The sequence below is a fragment of the Pseudonaja textilis genome, chromosome 5 (genome assembly GCF_049901715.1).
Source record: "Pseudonaja textilis isolate UNSWEBS1 chromosome 5, rPseTex1.2, whole genome shotgun sequence".
Taxonomy (NCBI): domain Eukaryota; kingdom Metazoa; phylum Chordata; class Lepidosauria; order Squamata; family Elapidae; genus Pseudonaja; species Pseudonaja textilis.
The window spans coordinates 1,463,239-1,481,192 of NC_141994.1; the positions used below are offsets into that span (position 1 = coordinate 1,463,239).

Genomic DNA, 17,954 nt, shown 5'->3' on the forward strand with positions numbered 1-17,954 from the left:
ACGGGCAAGTGGTTGCCCAAGAAACACGGAGGGTGCGTGGGTGGGAAGAGAAGAAAGCTGGTTTCCTCGGGAGTAAGACAGGCTCCAGCAGAGGCTGGGGAGGGTCCGAATCCCCGGGGTCTGGACGGGGGGGGGGGCGTCTGCCAAGCCTGCCCCCACCGATATAAGCCGGCCTTTGTTTTCCCCGCAAGGTCCCGCTTGCCCGGTTCCGTGCGTTGCACTCAGGTGAGCAGCCCCTCCCTCGGTCGGTGCCCCCGCGTGGGCTTCCCACGCGTTCACCCGGGGGCCGCAGCTAACCGCCCGCCCCCCATTCCCTCCCCCCGCCCGGGAATGAGTCCCCCCCCGGGAGCCCCTCTGCCTCCCCAGCGCCCGCAGAAACAAAGGCGGCCCCCGGCTGAGCCGCAAAGCTCCGGAGCCGCACAAACGAGCGTCGGCGGGCCAGGAGTGGGAGGGAGGGGGGAGACTGCCCGCTTGGGGGAGGTGGGGAGGGGATGGGGGAGAAAAGGGGGAGGTCCCTGCCCCGTGACTCAGCAGGCGGGCGGGGCTGATCCGCCCCGTAGCCCTTACAAGGCGCGTCTCGGCCGGCCAGGAGGAGGAAGGCTTGGCTGGCTGACGGCGCCCGAGAGGAGAGACCCATCCACTCACTCGCCAGGGAGACCCCAGCCGGGCCGCGGAGCAGGAGCAGCGTCTGGCTTCGGGGAGCGGGGGGGCTCCAAGTTTTGCCCTCCCTGCCTCGTCTTCCTTCTGCTTCCCGGTAATTCATGGAGGAGGGGGCTGGAGGGAGGGAGGGAGGGGGCGGCGGCGGCCGGGGGTCTTTCTCCCCCACTTTGCGCACAAAGGCTGGAGCTCGGCTGGAACCGACAGGAGGAGGAGGAGGAGGAGGCGCGTCGCGGGAGGGTCTCCAGCCTGGCCAGCGTTGGGAACGGCCAAGCCTGGACTTGGGGTGGGTGGGTGGGCACCTGGGGGGTTCCCTGCCTTTGCGGCCCCCCTCTCCCTCCGTCTCCCCACCAGGCGTGGGCCGAGCGCACCGGCCGCTCCCCGGCTTTGTGGGCGGCGTGGCTCTGGGCGCGGCGGGCAGGGAGGTTGGGGACGCCTCTTATGGGGGCGGGGGTGGGGTCCCCCTCGATCTATGGCCGGTGGAGACAAAGGGGAGGGGGAGGGTCCCGGCCCGCCAAACCAGGCGACTTTCCGAGCTGGCTTCGGGGCGCCTTTTTGCAAAGCGCTCGGCTTCCTCCATCTCTTTTGGCCAGCCCTCCGCGGCGAAGTTCGCTTCCCACCCCGCCTTTGGCGGCTCCGGCTCCGTCGCCAGTTGAAAGAGCCTTTGGGAGCTCGGATACTTCCCCCCCCCCCCTGCTCCCCAGCCCCAACCCGGTTGCCCCCTTCCTCCTCCCCCACTCTTTTAAAAAACTTTCAAGACAGGAGCTGCGCGTTGGAAAGACCCCAGAACCCTCGGGGGAGATCCAAAGGTGAGGAGCGGATCCTCTGAGGCTCTGGGGTGGGTGAGAGGCTGCTCTCCCCCCTCCCCCCCTCAATGCCCAATTCTCCCAGTCCCTCCCCCAACACACACACACACACACACCCGCGCGCTTTTGTCCGCCAGAAGCTAGCGTTTGTCAAAGACCACCTGTGAGCAGGCTCTTCCCTTTCCCTGGCCGCCCCTCCAGATATTGTCTCACTTCTGGACCTTACATGTTTTTCTGGGGTTTGGGGTCCTTAAGTGAGTGGCTTGGAAGGGGTGTGTGTGTGTGTGTGTGTGTGTGTGTGTGTGTGTGTGTGTGGTGGTGGTTCTGTGATTCAACATAGAAATGAGGAATTTTCGGACAGGGAGGACAATCAACCCATGGAAACAGAAGTTGCCTTCAGAAGTTGTGGGAGCTTCATCCCTGGAAGCTTTCAAGAAGAGACTGGACTCCCGTCTGTCAGAATTGATGTAGGGTCTCCTGCTTGGGCAGGGGGTTGGACTAGATGACCTACAAGGTCCCTTCCAACTCTGTTCATCTGTACCCAAAACATAAATCTTAAACAAACCTGTCTTCCAGACCCGAATCTTAAATTGTCTTCCAAACATAAATCTTAAAGCAGGTATTTCCCGCCCCTTCTCTCCCCTCCTTCCTTTAATCAAAGCCATCCGGACTCCATTTGGACTTTGGATGTGATGAGTTGTGGGTATGGATGGACGGGCTTCAAATATGAAGGGAGGAATTGCTGCTACATGTGTTGAGCATACAGACAGCAGGAGCCAAGCGCAGAGGAACCATCCAGTCGCTTCCTTCCCATCCTGTCGTTTGTTTTCCTCCTTGGTCTCTGGATCGGTTGAGGGTGGGATCGTGCGAATATACTCGTGGTGGCCGTGTCAACTCATCAAACAATCCTCGGCCTGTTTTAGGAGTTGCTGTAAAAAAAAAAAGGGGCGGACGGATGGAAATCTTGAAGAGCAATGCAGCAGTTTGAAAGGAAAAGTACATTCCAACTCTTATCTTTAAAAGATTGTAACTAAAATACCAGAGTTTTTGCCCGAGAATATACTTAATTGGAGAACGTGATTGTTGACAGCCAGCCCGTGAATGGGCTCAGTTGGAGAATCTGATTTATGACACAGCCAGGGGGGGAAACAAGGTCCCAGGGGACTGTAAATGACGTATGCCAGAGTTGGCTTCATCCAGGGCAGGGCCGGCATGTCACTCCTAATAAATCCTTTGAAGTTTTTTGAAGTTTGGCTCGAGAATCACGATTTAATTAGGGTGATTGCTGGAATCCTGACAGGCAGGTTTTTTACCCGTTGGTTCCTCTTTGCAGCCCCAGAAGAGGACTGTGCTTTGAAGGGTCTCCAATGACAGGGAGTCCTCGACTTACAACAGTTCATTTAGTGCCCATTCAAAGTTATGAAAAAAAGGGACTTACGACCGTTTTCCACGCTTATGGCCATTGCTACATCTCCATGGTCACATGTTTAAAATTCAGACGCTTGGCAAATGACTCGTATTTATGACGGTTGCAACCCTCTGACCAGCAAAGTCAAGGGGGAAGCCAGATTCACTTAACGACCATGTTCCTCACATAACAACCGTGGCCAGACAGGTCATAAAATGGGGCAAAACTCACTTCACAAACTCCTCTCTCTCTTAGCAACATATATTTGGGGCTCAATTGTGGCCATAACTTGAGGACTGCCTGTCTTTTGTAACCCCTGGTTTGAAATAACGTGGTTATCTAGAATTTTCAACCTCGTGTCATCAACACCCAAACTCTTGCTGGCTCCGTTTCTGTTCCGGCTGTTTCCCTCTCTCGGTTTGTCCTGCGATGGGTCCCCTCGCTTAAATGGTCCCCGAACTTCTCATCACAGTTTCCTGGGCTGTGGCTCATGGTTATTGTGGTTGCCCAACAGGAGTAGTGGCAATCTAGCCCTAATCTAGGTTTGTTTCCCACCCTGTGGAAGATGTTCTACCTGACTGAAATGTCATTGGCTGGTGGTCAGAAAGCAGGGACAGGCCCAGCTTGATTTTGGAAAGGAGACCACCAGGAAATGCTAGACCAGAGCTCTCCAAACTTGGCAACTTTAAGACTTGTGGACTTCAACTCCCAGAATTCTCCAGCCAGCTATGCTTAAAGTCTTAAAGTTGCCAAGTTTGGGGAGCCCTGTGCTAGATTGTCAGTAAGCTACAATAGAGGTACTCCTCATCTTACAACTACAGGTTTCCATTGATTGCTAAGCAAGGTGTGGGTTAAAGGACTCTTGCCCCAATTTCATGACCCCCTTTTCCCACCGTCATTAGGTGAATCACTGCAGCCACTGAGCAAAGTTGGCTTCCTCCATTGACTTCGTCGTAAACCAGCTGGGAAGGGCCCAGAAGGTGATCACGTGACTCCTGGATGCCACAACAGTCCTATTTACATGCCAGTTGCCAAGCAACCCAAATTTTGATCACGTGACCATGGGGATGCTGCCCCAGTTGGAATTTGCAAGGATGGGCTTGCAAGTTGTTTTTTCCCCAGTGCTCTCACAACGGTGGCCACTAAGCCAAGGCTCTTTAAACTTGGCAAGTTTAAGACTTCCGGACCTTTAACTCCCAGAATTCCTCAGCTAACTTGACTGGAGGAGGAATTCTGGGAGTTGAAGTCCACCAGTCTTTAAAGCTGTCAAGTTTGGAGACTCCTGCACTATGGCTGTAAGTTGAGGATTACCTGCCGTTATAATAAACACCTTTGAGGAAGGAAAAAGGCTGTTTGCATATCACCTAATAGGAGGCCCCAGTTGGTCAAGGTGTGAAGTAGCATTTTGCCATTTTTATCAGGAGCTGGTACAGATTAATCCGAGAAAAACAATTTCTCTTTTTCTCTTTTTCGCTTCTAAACAAGCCCCTTTCACGTTTTTTATCCCTACTCATCTTCCCTTTTTTTCCTCTGCCCAAAGCAAAACAAGCTTAAATTAGCCCAAAGTCAAAAATGACAGTTTGTCCTGACTCCTAAAGCAAGAGCTATAAATTATTCCTCCTCCTTCAGGACAACTTTTTTTTTTTTTATTAATAGTTACAATCATTTTGTTCCAGGCTGTGCCTGTTCCAAGTTTAAAAATTAAAGAAAAAAATGTGGTGGAGGAATATATATTTTTAACCGCTGGAGTTGATTGGAGAGAATGGTTGGAAGTGGGGGCCCCTTTGATTCCATCCAGATACACCCCTCAGTTGGTCTCGATGGGAGAGGACCCGCACTGCAGTTGGAGTAGACCCACAAGAGCCACAGGGAAGGAACGTCTTCGCATTCATACACAGAATACTTCCGCGTGTATTAAAGCCACCCCTGGTTATTATTACCTGTGAAAGAATCAGGACTGTCAGGCGTTGGGTTGCTCATCATTGGGGCCGCTTAAATTGCAAAGGATATTTTAAAGCTGCAAGCATGATTACTTAGAGGAAGCAGATGTGCAGACAGGAAGTGAATTTATATATATATATATATATGTATGTGTGTGTGTGTATGTGTGTGTGTATATTCTTAAGTTTTCATGGGAATTTATATATATAGTATTCAGCTTTGTTCGGGTATTTTCCCACATCATTATAGTTGTGCTTTTAAAGTTGTAGCAACATTTCAGCAGAATCTCATCTGCCACCATCAGGCTTCTGTATTGTGTTCGTCTGTGAATCATTATAGCACAACTATAATGATGTGGGAAAATACCTGAACAAAGCTGAATACTATATCTATATCTATATCTATATCTATATCTATATATGTGTGTGTGTGTGTGTGTGTATGTATGTCTAGGTGTGTTGTGTTCGAGTCTTTTCCTGTGTAAGATTGAGTATCTTAATCTTACATGGGAAAAGACCCAAACACACCGAGACCTACATACCTGTACCCGTGAAAATCTGCGAAAACATACACACACACACACACACACGCACGCACGCACACACACACACAATACATAATACATGCATACATATATATATATACATGCACACACACTAACACAATACCCGTGCTTCACTACAAAACTACGTGGTCGGGCTTAGTTTATGGGGAGGAAAATAAGGAGGGGAAAAATTCTGCCTCCGCCTACCAGCATCCATCGGTATTCACCTGGCTAGCGTCCTGTCAGTGTGTGAGAGAGTAGAGGGCTGTTTGGAAACTGAAAGAATATTTTGCTGGGTGAGCAAGAAGGAGACAGCAAGGAGCCTGGGCATGGCTGCTTGGTGCTGTGAAAGTGAAACTTCTCTCCTTTGCTTGTGTTTTGCATTTGGAAGAGATATCTTTTCAGGTGGGGAGGGGGAGTCGAACTCCTTAGCATCAGAGCATGTTAATAAGAATAATACATGAAATACTAATGCTCTGATGGTCAATTCAAAACATCCTTCCTTAGTGAACATCTAGAAGCCAAGAGGGACATACGTGCCAAATGTCAAGTTTGTAGGCTTGACGGTTCTGGAGATTTTGTGATGATGCGTGAGGGGCATTTCGCTTTTATAGAGAGATCTATGTGTGGTATACAGTGCAAACAGAGAACCAGCCATAACTTCTGAAGCCATAGAGGCTAAACCATCGGATTATACTATGAGCTCCTTTGAATATCTACTTCTTCAATTTGCTGGCAAATTTTCCTTTGTAACAGCTTAAATGTGTTTGGCTAAACTGGGAGCCTTTTGACTGGAGTTCACTCTGGCCGGTTTCATATCATGGCAGCTTCAAGAACTTCTCATTTCTTTTTCAGAGAGAGAGAGAGAGAGAACTGAACTTGCAGAAAAGGTACAGGTGCTTTCCCCACCCCCCCAAGAAAAAATATATTTAAAAAAAAAATCAACCCCACCTGTTGAGAGGTGCAGGGTGGATTGTTTTGGTTATGCCGAGAACTCTGTAAGGAAATTTGGACTGGTTGCCTAATATGGTGTACATGAATTAGATTTTTAATCTAATCCAGTTGTCCCAGCGTAGCAGGCTTGCTTGATGTAAACTTCAGCAAAGTTTTTTATTTTTAGTATCATGCAAATAAGGTATCTGATGTTGGTGAGAGCTGGCATTGCCTTAGAGCTGAGGTTTCTATGGAGAGGATGTTCAAAGGTAGAATGGAGGAAGCATAAAACCCATGGTAGAAAAATCAACAAACGTCTGAGTTTGAATTCAATAGGAGCAGCTTTGGACCTGATGATGAACGGACCTGCTACGCCAGTGGCCTCCAACCCTTTTGGGTACCAGGGACTGGTTTTGTGGAAAGAGGTTCTTCCGTGAGGTTCCACGTGCTGCCTGCATCCCACGGACAGGGCTTCTGTTGTTTGTGTGGCCCAGTTTCTGACATGCCGTGGACCAGGGCATTGGGCACCCCTGATCTAGGCAGAAGGAATGTGCTTCAAGGTTCAGGGCAGGTCTATTGAGCCAGCAGAAGGTCTGCATGGATGGATAACTGGAGCGCACTCTTGCCCGGAGTTGTGTTCTCCAGATGTTCTGGAATTCCAGTTGGGAGGATGGAAACGATTACCACGGTGGGCCAGGAATTATGGAATCTCAGTTGTGGTAAATTTGTGCTGCAGCCCCCTGGGAAGACTCTGCTGGATGGTAGGAAGAAGCTGAGGCTTATGTGAGGGCCTTCGTGGGAAAAAAAAATGAAGATAAACATACCACGCATCCCTAAATGAGAACATGCTACGTGTGTGTGCATCTGTTTTCACGCTGGATCCCTTTGCTCCCACCTCCTTGGTAATGGCTCTCTCCGAGACGTGTTGCACCCATGGCAGGAGCAATATTTAAGTACTGCGGCATTATCCTGCGGACGAGGGTGAGAAGATTAATTATGGTGGGCTCATTAAAGCAGACACACCGTTGTTTCAGGCTCATGGGGAAACATGAAAGGAGGACACAGCTGCTTTTATGAGTAGGAAAGAGAGCGAGACAGAAACAGACGGACAGAGACACACATACACACAGAGAGAGAGACAGAGACAGACAGAGACAAAGAGAGACAGAGACAGACACACAGAGAGAGGTGCTTGTTCATGCAAATACCAAAAAAACTCATTTAAAAGCATTTGCAGCCCCGTTACAATGATACGAAGGTGGAGTAGCAAAGGGCAAGAAATGTACAAAGTCTTTGAAAAGAGGTGAGGAGCCGGGGACTTTTATTCCTCTTCTGAATTCCTAGCCCAAATATTCTTCCCTTAGCCCTTCTCCCTCCTCTCTTAGCTCATCGTGAGCTCCACTCTTTTCAAAACATCTGAGATATTTATTTGGTTTCCTTTATTAAATTTATTTGCCGCTCATTTCACCGCAAAATATTCAGCCTCCTTATTACAACCTAATATGTAGTTGAGGCTCCCTTAAGCAACTAAGAGTCAGAAACTTGCTGATCTTCTCTCTTTGATTTACCTTAACGAGGAGACCCACAACATCTTACTTATTTACAGATTAAGAGTTGGAAGGGACCTTGCAGGTCATCTAGTCCAGCCCCCTGCAGCTTCCTTGGCTCATTTTTTCCTTAGGAAATATTTGACTTTTATGCTAACGCCAAAACTGTACAAATCTAAACAGGATCTTCAAGCCATCTTCTTTTATTTAGTCATCCAGCTCAGGAAAGGGCTCCACATTAAAGCAGACGGTTTTCTACTTTCTGGGGCAAGGTTTAAATAAGAGGAACTCACAATTTCTTTTGGTTTTGGTGCAAAGTGTATTATTTTCCCATGCAAAATGTGTGCAGGCTACATCTAAGCAGCAGCTTCTGGCAGTGTTCGCTGCAAAGGCTGCGTACACAAAAGCAGTGTCACTCCGGATTGTACCAGGAAGGAAAACTAACCCGACTAACATGTTGCAAACAATTTCATGCAATTGCAAATTGCAGCCCAAACGTATCTACGAGAAGATAAATTGTAGAAGCATGGGTGTCCAACAGAGAAGCGGGTAGAAGGAAGAAAAAAAAAATTCAGGATTGCAGTTGGAGATGCCTCTTGTCTTTTTTTGTTGTTTCTTCAGAGGTTTCTGCTAGAGTTGGCATTTTCACAGAGATTTCCTGAAGGCCTCCTTTCCCTAAACTCTCCTAGAAAGAAACGGGATGGGGTCAAAATGAGTTAATTTCCTTAAATCCTTGTAACAATGTAAACAAGAACAAAGCTAGTTTGTAACAGAAGTTAAAAGACAAAAAGACTTTTCAGAAATAATCTGTGCCAGAAGTTACAAATGTGATACAAATGTTCCCAGAGTTCTTGAACTGGGAATCATTTGTTTATTTACAAATAAAACAAAAATGGGATTTCCTTTTTTAAAGTTACCATTCCAGGCTGCTACAAACTTTTTTTTTTTATGCTTTGTAGTTTCACTTTTTGGTTTTCCGAATCAATCTTGGAACAGAACTCGGACGTGAAGTATTACAGTCTAGAAATAAGATACTGTTGGCTTCTAACCTGGTTTATGGTATTAACTGTATTTATTGCAAGTAGCCCACAATCACTCATTTAGTGACCATTGAAAAAAGTCACTTATGACCATTGCAGCATTCCCTGATCAAAATCCAAATGTTTGGCCATTTCCATCTAATTACAGTTGACTGCAGTCTTCTTGGTCACGTGATCGCATTTGCAACCCTCCTGACAGGCAGAGTCCATGGAGAAAACTGGACCTGCACAATAACCACACGATTTACTTAACACTGCAGTGGTTCGCTTAACAACAGTGGGGCAAAACAGTGATAACACTGGGCGCCTAGGGACCTGCTTCCTTGCTTAGCAATGGAAGAAATTCTGCTCCCAGCTGTAGTTGTAAATCGAGGCCTGCTTGTAATGTAGCTGTAAGTCAAGAAAAGTAGAGAGTCCAATTCACTTAGTAGATATTCTGGAAGTCATTCATGAAAACAAGCATTGACTGGCCCAGCTCAATGGGGCATAAAACTATGCGCATGACACAATGTTTTACAATGCTTTTTATATAACAGTACTATCGTGTTTGCTTGCAGTATTGTTTTCATCCTGAAAACAGGACCAGATAGGAGAAGTCTGCACTGTATATGTTGAACAATATCCATCTGTAACCCCAAGCTGGCATGACACTTAAACATTTACCGAAGGCTTTGGGATAAATACACTGATTAAAGTACATGGTGAATAGAATTAGGCAATCAAGCAATGGTTGTCTTACATTAGAAAATTGCATATATATATTTTTTTATCACCACTCAGAATTTCTATGGAGATTCTCAATCCACCAAATCATGGTTGTCCCAAAAGTGCTTTTCAAAAGACAGCTGGATTTTCTTGGGGTTTTTTTCCCCTTGAAGAGGTTTTGCTTTTCATCCAAGAGGCTTCTTCAGTTCTTGAAGAAGAACTGGAAGAACCAAAGAAGCTTCTTGGATGAGAAGCGAAACCTCTTCAAGGAAAAACCCAAGAAAGTCTCGTTGCCTTTTGAAAAAGCAGCTTTGGGACACTCAGAATTTTAAAGGTAGTTTTCCTTTGCCATGGAAGTTCGTTCAGCTTCACCCTTTTTGCCACAGACAAATATCCTTTGGTGCCTACAATGCAGTTTTTAAATTGCATTGCCGTTTTCCAAACATCCTGTTCGGCCAAAACAATGGAATGTTGGCCCAAAGAAGGGGGTTACTTTACGTGCTTGCTAAGTGGCACCTCAGCCGTTAATAGGCCTATTAATTTTGCAAAAGCACTTTTTAAATTTGCTTGTCAGCAGTGCGTAGAGCATTTAATAAGCATACGTAAACAGACTTGCACGAAGTAAAGTACTGTTGTGCTTTAATAGACGACGAGGCTAATAATGGCAGTTTGACCAGAAACCACTGAGATTTCAAAGACAGTTGATTTGGGGAAGGAAATGATGAGATACAGGATGGTAAAAACAATAATCTCTGCTGTGAAAATGAGCAAGAACAGAGAGATTGGCGGATGCCTGAGGAGTTACTCAGAGGCAAGGCAATGTAAATATACGTGGACTATTTTGTGTGTGTGTAAAGTAGGATGGAACTTGGCTATTATGTGTTCTATATAATTAAAGCTTAAATATAATTTTTAGATGCTTTCTGAGAACTTACAAAGTTTTACAGAGAGCTGTAGTCCTCAAACCTGGTTAGATGGGCTTGGTTCCATCTAACCAACTTTGCTTGATTTTGAAAAACTAAGCAGGAATAAACCAGGCTTAGAAAGGACAACATCAACAATAGAAAAAAGAAAATTTGGAAAAAAAAACTCATCAAAGAAGACAGCGTCTAACCAATTCTGCATTTCTGCCCGGCCTATTGTGTGACCATGTCCTTGCCGTCCTTGCACAACCATCTCAAATCAAAAGAGACTTTGCCGTATCTTTTAAAATATGCTCCGTCTCACTTTTTAAAGAACTCATTCAACTTTCAGATATGCAGAGTTATTTATTGCTGGGAGATGAAAAGTGGATTTCTTTTTAGTAGAAGCATGTAGTAGTCTGTCCTTTCCTGACGGATAGCGTTGTTTAAGGATTGCATCCCAAAAGAGAAAGAAACAGGGTACAAAGAATCCCAGATCCCAGCCTAATAAACCCTGGGAACTTGATAACCTCAGATTAGACATCAGTTGTTCCCTATGGGGTGGCGTCTGCCCGTCAAGAAGTCTCATGCCAGCTTCTATTTGGCCAACAGTCTGGGAAAAATGCTTCAGTATGTGATTTTCTATGGGAACTCCCACCCACCCACCCTGTGTGTGTGTGTGTGTGTGTGTGTGTGTGTGTGTGTGTGTGTGTGTGTGGTCTATGGCATGGATCTATATGGATATATTTATAGAGGGGAAGACCAATAAAGGGGATTATTTGTAGCTTAGGGTTGAAATGTGAGGTCCTTGGTGCTTTCTGAGTTTGATTGTTTACTTGCAGACGTTTCATGGCCAAACTAGGGAACAGCATCAGTGCTACGAGGGAGTGGGGCTTGCAGGAGGAGAAGGTAGAGGGTTGAATGTTGAATCCTTGGTGCTCTCTGAGCTTGATAGTTTTCTTGCAGATATTTCATAACTCAAACTAGTCTAGCATTGATGATGTTATCTAGTTCGGGTAATGAAATGTGTGCAAGAAAGCCACCAAGCTCAGAGAGCACCAAGACCCCATAATCTTCCTCCTCTTCCTCCTCCTCCTCCTCCTCCTCCTCCTCCTCCTCCTCCTCCTCCTCCTCCTCCTCCTCCCCCCCCCCCTTCTAGCACTGATGATGGTTAACCTAGTTTGGGTAATGAAACATCTGCAGGAAAACCACCCAGGTCAGAGAGAAATTTCTCTGTGGGGCAACTAAAATGAAACTTTGGCCCGATCTTCCTCATTGTTGATAAGCTTGGCAAGGATATCTTGGCCTGTCTTTCTTAGGTCCCTTTCATCTGTTTTCCGATTCACTGATACTCCTGCCTTCCGTCCCCTCAATCTTTTCTAGCCCTGATAAGAGGAGGACATGGAGACGCCAAGTCACTTTCTCATCTCAGACTTACTTACTGGTTACCTTTATTGTGTTTTGCTACCGGTAGAAGGGCCGCTTGGTCTGAGTAAGATCAGGATTCCTAAAATCTCTTGTTTCTTTTACTCTGAGCAATAGCTGAAAGTGTAGGGGCTTTTCGGAGGGGAAAAACCCCCCAATATTTGTGGGAAATTCTTTAAAAAGCCCCAAATAATTAAATAGTTTTAGTTCTTTGAAATAGAACAAAATCAATCAATCAACACAACTTTTATTATCTAACAAATGTTTCTGTTTTTCTTTTATATGTACTTCTTGCAAAGCTATTATATCTACATTTAGACATCGTAAGTTACTAAAAGTTTTATTTCTTTTCACAAGAAATTTAGTCCATTAATATTAATCGATACCAAACTCAAACTAAAATGAGATAAGGATGTTAAGATAACAGACTAGGAGTATAAAGAACTGTTGATATAGATCTATAAACTATGTAAATATGTATTATTTGCCATCCAAAATAGCTATGTATGACCGCTAGGTGTGTCAGGATGATTACACCACGTTCACTGTTTTTAAATGTTTTCTTTTCGTTCAATAAAAATTTAAAATAAATAAATACATCTTAAAATTAAGTTCAAGTATGCCTTGAAATGAGGAGTCTTTCATCTTTCCCATCCTGTTGGATATAGGAGTATGTTGTGGTAACAGCTTTCCTTTTTGGGCTATCCAGATGGGAAATCAACATCTGCCAGAAACCAGGTCTGGTCTTTCAATGGAAGCCCCACCTCTTCATATATAGGTAGTCCTCAACTTATGACCATAATGGCGTCTGCTCATTATGCCCATTAAACAGGTCACCTATGTGACCAACCTGGTTTTGGGGTGCTCAGCACCCAAAATACATTCACGTGACAGTAGGAGAAGAGCGCAACCATTGGAAGTTAGGACCTGGGTCATAAGTACCTTTATATCTGTCAGAATAGAATGGAATGGAATGGAATAAGGAATGGAATGGAGTGGAATAAGGAATAGATTAGAATAAGGAATAGAAAATAAGAGAAGATGATACAGAACAGAACAGAATCTCTTTATTGGCCAAGTGTGGTTGGACACACAAGGAATTTGTCTTTGGTGCAAATGCTCTCAGTGTACATACAATAAAAGATACATTCATTCATCAAGAGTCAAGAATCATCGGGTACAACACTTTATGATAGTCACAGGGTACAATAAAGCAATCGAATCATACCAGGAAACAGTCAATATAGATCGTACAGATACAAGCAACAAAGTTACAGTCATACAGTCACAAGTGGGAGGAGGTGGGTGATAAGGAGTGATGAGAAGATTAACAGTAATAGTAGTGCAGACTTATTAAATAGTTGGACAGTGTTGAGGGAATTAGTTGTTTAGCAGAGCGATGGCATTGGGAAGAAAACTCGCCTTGTGTCTAGTTGTTCTGGTGTGCAGGGCTCTACAGCATCGTTTTGAGGGTAGGTGTTGAAACAGTTTATGTCCAGGATGTGAGGGGTCTGTAGATATTTTCACAGCCCTCTTTTTGATTTGTGCAGTATACAGGTCGTCCGTGGAAGGCAGGTTGGTAGCAATGGTTTTAATTAAGTAATTGGTAGTAATGGTCATAAGTCAAGGACCTACCTGTTTCCACCAGGCAGTTATGATCTTACATCTCCCCCCCCCACCTTGGAGATTGTGACAATTCTTTGTGGGCGTCCTATCCATGCCCGGATATATGATCATCTGAACTTAACTTTTCCACTATTTTGTTTTTTAAGCTCAAGAGTTTCGTCTGCTTCTGTCATCCATTCTCAGTGGATGAGTTAATTTTTAGATGGTGTCAATTACAGAAATAGTACCACCCAAGCAATCTCAAGCAGAGGAGAAAGTTTCCATAGTGATGTTCTGTAGTATATTGAAGATACAGTAGAGTAAATTTTCCAAGCGGTAGTAAGTTTTTTTTATTTTTTTAATCCAAAATCATTTTCAAGACGAGTGGATCTTTGTCTTTCTTTCCAAATCCAGAGAATGGTGATTCTAGATCTCAGGGATGCTTCACGAGTTGGCACAATTTCATGTTTGTGTTAATATCGTGTCATCAATAAATTATATGAATATTATATGCACAATATTGGAAAAATGAAATTATACCTCCAGATACAGAAATAATAAGAAAAACTATGGCATGTGCGGAATCTGATAGGTCAACTTTAGAAATAAAAGACAAAGGAGAGTCTAAATATTATAAAACATGGAATAAATTTCATAAATGGTGATATAGTAGAAGACAAGGTCAAAATACTAGTAGTTATGATTAGATTAACTAGTAATATATTAAATGAGATTATAAATGAAGTAAAATATATATATGTATAACAAGGATAAGTGGAATGTATTGTGTTGTATTTGCATAATTAAAATTAAAAAGAAATTACAAAAGAAATTCCACAGCCTAGAGAATGAGGATTAGGTGAGCTAGCTGGAAGCTGCTCACATGTTAACTTTCTGCTATCAGTAATATTGTTTAAACAGGAACGTTTCTTCGTGCTATGTCATGGAACATGAAGTGAAATACACCCACGTATTTTTATTTTAAGAGTGATTGTTCCATATATATATATTTTTGGCTGGGCTGCAAAGGTGAACCAGCAGTCCAGAAAAGGAACGAGATTGGACCAACTACTGGTAGAGGCCATGCAAGAGACGGAGCGTGCTTTCATCTGGAAAAGGTTTCTAAAGAAATGTGATTTGTCATTAAATATTTAGTGCCGTACAGCGAGTATCCAAAGAGTATCCAAAGTTGATCTAAGCCTGTGTTGTCTCAAGCGACAACATAGCTTTTGTGATTCCTTGACAATTGTAGCTAGCAGCTGCTCTGGACAGCTGGAATTGTGTGTGTGTGTATGTATGTATGTATGTATATGCACTCTCAAACAAAAAAATCTCCACACCACAAGCCAGGCAAACACCTGGGCACAGACAGATTCCCCCTGATACCTCCAGCTCAAACACACCCCAACCAGGCATCCAGATGAAACCTAGCTTCCTAACAAATGATAGCTGTCCTTTTACTTGGAACCAAGCTGCACTAAAAGCCTCCAATACAGCAAACACAATGTTGCCAGCCAATCAAGACAAAAAAAAAGCCACAAAACAGACAGAAGATATTAGAAACACCAATCAAGCAGAACACAGCAAACTCCAAGACCAATAAACACAGACCAAGACTCCCAACCAATCAGGATGAAGAAAAAGGCATTCTGGCACAGCAGTAGGCTAGCCCCAAATTTAAAACAGAAAGAGCTATGAAAGTCTGACTCACAAACACAATACAGAAGCCTGATGATGGCAGATGAGATATATATATATATAAAATTCAGCTTTGTTCGGGTATTTTCCCATGTCATTATAGTTGTGCTTTTAAAGTGGTAGCAACGTTTTGGCAGAATCTCATCTGCCATCATTAGGCTTCTGTATTGTGTTTGTCTGTGAATCAGAAACGGCTGTGAATGTCTGACTCACAGACGAACCCAATACAGAAGCCTGATGATGGCAGATGAGATTCTGCCGAAACGTTGCTAGAACTTTAAAAGCGCAACTATAATGATGTGGGAAAATACCCAAACAAAGCTGAATACCATCCATCCATCCATCCATCCATCCATCCATATATCCATCCATCCATCCATCCATGCATACAAACATACAAACATACAAACATACATACAAACAAACATACAAACATACATACATACATACATACATACATACATAGATATATTTGGCAAACTGCTGCACTGAGGTGGTTGTTTTCCTCAGTAGGGAAATGTTTTCTCCCGTCTAGAAAAGGAAATGTTGGAAGAAGTCAACCAGCGAGGCAGATAAGTGAGAATTGCCACACCTTGGAGAAATATGTACAGAGGCCTGATCTTTCCTCACATTTCCGGATTGTAATGGCTAAAGTTCAGAGGAACCACTATTTTTTACTGAGCTCGAATAAGTAGATTGGAGGGAGGAAGATCTCTTCAGAGGAGGCCGGCCACATTCCCCACCCCTTCTTGGATTAGTGACAACTATGAAGGTGTGTGTAAAATAACAACAGGTCATTGCGCAAAGAGTGGTTGGCAGCCCACATTCAAAAGTCACCACAATACTTTTAAGGTATTCAGGAGAAGCAAGTTTCACCTCTCTGTGCCTTGAATCCATCCAGGTATGGGTTCCACTTATGGGTGTGTTTATTTTTATAATAATACATTTGTGAATATAACCCAACTCTGTGTTTCTTACACAGGTAGTCCTCGATTTACGTCAACAATTGAGCCCCAAAATTTCAGTTGCTAAGCAAGCCAGTTGTTAGCTGAATTGTGCCTCATTTTATGACTTTGCTTCCCACGATTGTTAAGGGAATAATTGCAGTTGTTGAGTTAGTAACACAGTTGTGAAGTTCCCCGTTAATTTTGCTTATCAGAGGGTCATAAAATCTGATCACGTGACCCCGGGGGGGCACTGCAACCGTCATAAATATGAGTCAGTTGCCAAGCATCTGTGTCAACTCATAAAATATTTCCAGGGTCTTTTGAGAGTTGACAACAAAAAGGGAAGCGGGGAAAGGGATTAGAAAGAGCAGTGCGGCAGCTTGGAAATTGATACTGCATTCCATAAATGTTTTCAAAGATAGTAACTAGGTGACCGAAGTTTCTGCCCTGCAAAATTCTAACTGGAGAGCCTGATTGATGACTCTGGGCTATGGAGGTGTCCCGTTGGAGAATATGAATTAGGATACTCCCAGGGGGTGGAGGGAAACCAGGGTCAAGGATGACAAGGAATGATGTGTCTCAGAGTCGGCTACATCCAGGCAGTGCCGGCATGTTAACGCCCAATAAATCCTTTGAAGTTTTGGAAGTTTGGCTCAAGACTCATGATTTAAATGGGGTAACTGCCGGAATCCTGACAGCCTGGATATAAATCATGTGACCATGGGGATGCGGCAACGGTCATAAGCTTGAAAGGTGGTCATAAGTCACCTTTTTTCAGTGCCGCTGTAACTTCAAATGGTCACGAAATGGACTGTTATAGGCTGAGGACTGCCTGTAATGAGGGAGGCCAGGAATTTGTGTTGCTGTTGGGTTCAGCAACTGATGTTTTCAGCTTGTTACCATTCTTGGCAATCTTCCATCCATCTTTCGAAGCGTTTGCTGTGATAGGAGCAAAATCCTTTTGGAGAGGATTCTGTTGTGGTTCACTGGCGGCCAGTGCAGACGGCAGCGGAATCGGACAAACGGGGGACAAACAGGGACCAGGAGATCTGGAAGAACGAGTGCAGCAGTGTGAAAGCGAAAGTACATTCCAACTCTTATCTTTAAAAGACTGTAACTAAACTACCAGAGCTTTTGCTCAGGAATATATTTAATTGGAGAACGTGATTGATGACACCCAGAACATAATTGGAGAATGTGATTGATGACACCCAGCCTGTGAAGGTGCTCAATTGGAGAATCTGATTTATGACACACCCAGGGGGGAGGGGGGAAACGGGGTCACAGGGTCCTGAGAATGACGTACACCGGAGTTGGCTTCATACAGGGCAGTGCCAGTATGTCGCCTTTAATAAATCCTTTGAAGTTTTTTGAAGTTTGGCTCGAGGATCATGATTTAATTAAGGCGATTGCTGGGATCCTGATACATCTCTCTAATAATGTTGTGGTTGGTTTGTTGGTTGGTTTTCTGAGCTTGTTGTTTAATTTACGAACGTTTCATCGCCAGCCTAGGTAACGTCATCAGCTGAGCTTGGGTTGAAGCATCGTCATTTCAGTTTTCTTCTGCTTTTAGAGGTCTTATGTGTAATTTGATCACATCACCAATTGGTCACGCCGTGTGAGGGTCTCCTGGTGGTGAGGTCACCTTGGATGGTTGATCACAACCGTGTGGGGGTCATCTCATCATTTCTGTATATTTCTGTACATGTTCCACCATTTCTAAACTCGGTGAAAAGTTTGAGGCTTTGCCCTAAGATAAATTGCAGGCCTCCCACCCCACTGCAAAAGTTAGCTTC

General features: G+C 44.4%; 1 protein-coding gene across 3 annotated transcripts in view; it reads left to right on the top strand.

Annotated features, from left to right (window-relative positions):
- FAM107B (family with sequence similarity 107 member B) overlaps positions 1-17,954 on the top strand; it is a 58,519-nt gene that overhangs the window by 14,639 nt on the left and 25,926 nt on the right. The window contains exon 1 of one of the 3 annotated variants that reach the window (XM_026713104.2): positions 568-754. The exons of 1 other annotated variant lie outside the window; for it this stretch is intronic. The gene's annotated coding sequence lies outside the window, so the exon portion shown is untranslated. Of the gene's footprint in view, positions 1-567; positions 755-17,954 lie in introns of those variants that run through there. One more of the 3 variants, XR_015743727.1, reaches the window with a different exon arrangement.